Source organism: Rutilus rutilus (genome assembly GCF_951802725.1).
Source record: "Rutilus rutilus genome assembly, chromosome: 17".
NCBI lineage: Eukaryota > Metazoa > Chordata > Actinopteri > Cypriniformes > Leuciscidae > Rutilus > Rutilus rutilus.
In genome coordinates this window covers 947,501-952,500 of record NC_140230.1, presented here as the reverse complement: position 1 = coordinate 952,500, position 5,000 = coordinate 947,501, and the positions used below count along the sequence as shown (strand labels likewise).

The 5,000-nt window shown below is 42.2% G+C and overlaps 1 protein-coding gene across 2 annotated transcripts in view; it reads right to left on the bottom strand.

Annotated features, from left to right (window-relative positions):
• The window catches only part of bbs9 (Bardet-Biedl syndrome 9), a 173,465-nt gene that overhangs the window by 129,467 nt on the left and 38,998 nt on the right, over nucleotides 1–5,000 (bottom strand). The window lies entirely within an intron of this gene.

Here is a 5,000-nt window from a genome sequence, read left to right as displayed (position 1 = left end):
GCAAACACACACATCAAACACACAGCAAACACACAAGAGCAAACACACTTATCAAACACACACAGCAAACACACAAGAGCAAACACACGTCAAACACACACATCAAACACACTCATCAAACACACAAGAGAAAACACACAACAGCAAACACACAACAGCAAACACACCAACAATAAATACCAGATCATTTATTACAGCTTGTCAAAGTTGCCCCTTAATGGGTGTGAGCATAAACGCAGCGTTTTAGTGTGTGTCCCTTTAAATGCAAATGAGCTTTAGCTCCGCCTCCGTTCAGAAGAGGGCGGAGTCTTTACACGAGCTTCAGAAACTCCAGCAATAACAGAACAGGCCAATCTCACTCATCCAGAATCCCAGAATAACCAGTAGCGAGTGCAGCCTTACGGAGAGACTCAGGAAGAGTTTCTGAATGTTAGTGGAGACATTTGTGTAGTTGTTGTGGAGTTACATTGATCATCTCATCATCATGTTGAACTTCTCCACAAGTGTCCACAGTTCCTGAGGTGTTTATAAGACAGCGGGGACATGTTCTGGTCAATAGTGTTCAGTGCTCGTCTGTGCTCAACCACAGAACAGCTTCAGGCTTTGCTGGATCTTTATCATTGTGTTAGAACTGGTCTCTGTTGGCGCGTGTGGAACCAAATGTCGGCTGGTGTGTGTAAACGTGCAGATTAAGGGCCGGTAATATTATAATAAGATCCTCTTCATACGTCAGAAGGAGAGCGAAATCTGATCGGCTTATTTTCTGACATGCTTGCAGAGAAAGGCTCACCAGAACACAGTTACTGGGTCTTTTCATGTTTTCTGGGTTGTTAGAAGCACCGGGACCTGATTATAGATTATAGCACTTAAACACATGAAAAGTCAGATTTTCACAATATGTCCCTTTTAAAACCCACTCGAGTCAGTGGATTACAGAGACTCTCATCCGTTGAGTTGGTCTGTGTGGTCTTTAGTAAGGTGATCTGCTTCATGTGTGGAGTTGTGTGTGTTCACACAGGTGACTGAACCGCAGTAATGCCTGATTGCTGAGCACTTAGATTAAGTGTCTGGCCCACCAGCACACACACACACACACACACACACACACACACAAACGTCAGACTCACTCACACACACTCTCTCAGTCTGAGCTCCTATCAGCTCATCGGGCGACAGCCCTTTCTATGTGCTTTAAAAGCTCTCTCTCTCTCTCTCTCTCTCTCTCTGTCTCTCTCTCTCCCTCACGCTCTCTCTCTCTCTCTCTCCTCTCTCTCTCCTCTCTCTCTCTCCTCTCTCTCTCCTCTCTCTCTCTCTTCTCTCTCTCCTCTCTCTCTCTCCTCTCTCTCTCTCTTCTCTCTCTCCTCTCTCTCTCTCCTCTCTCTCTCTCTCAGTGCCGTGGGCAAACACTAGCCGTCGGGTCAGAAAGCGTGACACCCCTCTTTAAACCAGTCTGGCATGTAGGTGCTTAAACTAGGGCCATTTGTGCTGACCTCTCTTGACCTGCGCTGACAGTAGCCCAGAACACGCATTACACACAGAACACACACAGCACACGCATTACACACAGAACACACACAGCACAGAAGCACTTAGACAGGAATTCCCTGGACAAAAGCAGCGTGAGTGTGTGTTGTGAGGATTAAAGGGGTGTGTGTGACCTTTAGGGCAGTATTGAGTCCTGCAGTCTCAGCACTCACACGTCTACTGGTGATGTGGGTCACATACTTCTGTGTTAGGAACAAATAGGTGTATAAACTAGTGCTGGGCAATGATTAAACTTATCCAAAATAAAAGTTTATGTTTACATAATATATGGGTGTGTACTGTGTATAATTATTTTATGTATATATATATATATATACAGTGGGGAGAACAAGTATTTGATACACTTACATTTATATTTTCCCACTTACAAAGCATGTAGAGGTCTGTAATGTTTATCATAGGTACTCTTCAACTGTGAGAGACTGTTTTCTTCAAAAATCCAGAAAATCACACTGTATGATTTTTAAATAATTAATTAGCATTTTATTGCATGACATAAGTATTTGATCACCTACCAACCAGTAAGAATTCCGGCTTTCACAGACCTGTTAGTTTTTCTTTAAGAAGCCCTCCTGTTCTCCACTCATTACCTGTATTAACTGCACCTGTTTGAACTCGTTACCTGTATAAAAGACACCTGTCCACACACTCAATCAAACAAACAGACTCCAACCTCTCCACAATGGCCAAGACCAGAGAGCTGTGTAAGGACATCAGGGATAAAACTGTAGACCTGCACAAGGCTGGGATGGGCTACAGGACAATAGGCAAGCAGCTTGGTGAGACAGCAACAACTGTTGGCGCAATTATTAGAAAATGGAAGAAGTTCAAGATGACGGTCAATCTCCCTCAGTCTGGGGCACCATGCAAGATCTCACCTCGTGGGGCATCAATGATCATGAGGAAGGTGAGGGATCAGCCCAGAACTACACGGCAGGACCTGGTCAATGACCTGAAGAGAGCTGGGACCACAGTCTCAAAGAAAACCATTAGTAACACACTACGCCGTCATGGATTAAAATCCTGCAGCGCACGCAAGGTCCCCCTGCTCAAGCCAGCGCATGTCCAGTCCTGTCTGAAGTTTTCCAATGACCATCTGGATGATCCAGAGGAGGAATGGGAGAAGGTCATGTGGTCTGATGAGACAAAAATAGATCTTTTTAGTCTAAACTCCACTCATCGTGTTTGGAGGAAGAAGAAGGATGAGTACAACCCCAAGAACACCATCCCAACCGTGAAGCATGGAGGTGGAAACATCATTCTTTGGGGATGCTTTTCTGCAAAGGGGAAGGACGACTGCACCGTATTGAGGGGAGGATGGATGAGGCCATGTATCGTGAGATCTTGGCCAACAACCTCCTTCCCTCAGTAAGAGCATTGAAGATGGGTCTTGGCTGGGTCTTCCAGCATGACAACGACCCGAAACACACAGCCAGGGCAACTAAGGAGTGGCTCTGTAAGAAGCATCTCAAGGTCCTGGAGTGGCCTAGCCAGTCTCCACACCTGAACCCAATAGAAAATCTTTGGAGGAGCTGAAAGTCCGTATTGCCCAGCGACAGCCCCGAAACCTGAAGGATCTGGAGAAGGTCTGTGTGGAGAAGTGGGCCAGAATCCCTGCTGCAGTGTGTGCAAACCTGGTCAAGAACTACAGGAAACGTATGATCTCTGTAATTGCAAACAAAGGTTTCTGTACCAAATATTAAGTTCTGCTTTTCTGATGTATCAAATACTTATGTCTTGCAATAAAATGCTAATTAATTACTTAAAAATCATACATTATTTTAGATTCCGTCTCTCACAGTTGAAGAGTACCTATGATAAAAATTACAGACTTCTACATGCTTTGTAAGTGGGAAAACCTGAAAAATCAGCAGTGTATCAAATACTTGTTCTCCCCACTGTGTATATATATATATATATATAAATACACCCACATGCTTGTATATATTTAAGAAAAATGTGTTATTTATATATAAAATATTTATATATAAAATAAATTATGTATAAATATATATACAGTATATACATACATGTGTGTGTGTATGTATACACAATAACTATACACAGTACACACACATATATTATGTAAACACAAACTTTTATTTTGATGCGATCAATCGTTGCCCAGCACTAGTTTATGAGTGTTCAGCCGATATCTACCATTGGTCGATACGTTTTTCTTTTAGTGTGTGAAGCAAGACTTTTATTTTGACAGCGCTGAGATGCGCACGAGATCCCATTCTCCATCTTTATTAGTTTAGTGTCTTTATTTTGCAGTTTAATTTCAAATATTAGAAAAAAAAATGACATTTAAAAGTTGTAACAATGTATAACAAAGAAACACAAGTAAGAGAACAAAGAGTGTTTTTAGTATCTAAAAGTAGAGGCTTACTAAAGCTAAATCACAGTTTCAGGATCATGACTCATGGAATGATAAGTGAGCACTGCACAATCAGTCTCTTATTTACAGTGTTGGTTATAATGAGAGGATTCTGGGCAGAACTCAGAGCTCAAACACCTCTGATTGGCCAGTGCAGTCATGTGCTCGACCGACCTGTCTGTGATTGGCTGCAACGGTCGAGGCTGCAAAAACACGTTGTAAATCGAAACCTTTGATGCTCTTCGGAGCGCAAACACAAATAGCAGTTGTCTATCAGGGTGTAGAAGCGGTACTCAATACTACTGATACTGCAGAAAGCCTGGTATCGCCACATTTTTACAATTTAAAGTCCACCTGTGGTCAATAATTTATTCCCTTAAAACTCATCACCAAAATATTTAAATGTTTTTTTCTTGAAAAAATGTCTTCATGCCTTAAAATATCTTGAATGTAACTCGACACCCTTGCCTCATTTAGTATGCGCGGTTCTATGAATATGCAAATGAGCCCCGCCTCCACTCACTCGCTCAGCTCAGAGATCCACTGGTTGACGATCACACGTTGATCTGATTGGTTACAAGGTAGTTTGTGACGTCAGAAACACCAGCGATTTCAAAGCGTGTGTTTGAGACTGTCTTTGGTTCACTGCAGTTTTAAGGAGGAAATACTCAGCAATGGTGTCGACTTATGAACTTACACATGCTTTGTCTTAAAGCAGATTAAACACACCACATAGACACATAAACAACATTAAAAGCTTGAGTTTCACCACAGGGGGACTTTAAGCATTGACTAGATATACTTTTGTCAGCACTGATTACAATGAAGAGAGCTTTCTCTCTTCTTTATCACGTAATGCCTGCTTAGGACACGGATTTTTGAAAATAGAACAGTGAATATTTTATTATAATTTAGAATGTAGTAAATGCTGAATTATTCTTTTAGGAAAGACGCCGCAGTGTGACGTCATATTACGACTGTTGCAGAACCACAGAAAGAGTGAGAGTGTGTGTGTGTGTGTGTGTGTGTGTGTGTGTGTGTGTGACACATGGACTCTCAGATCTCAACCCTATCT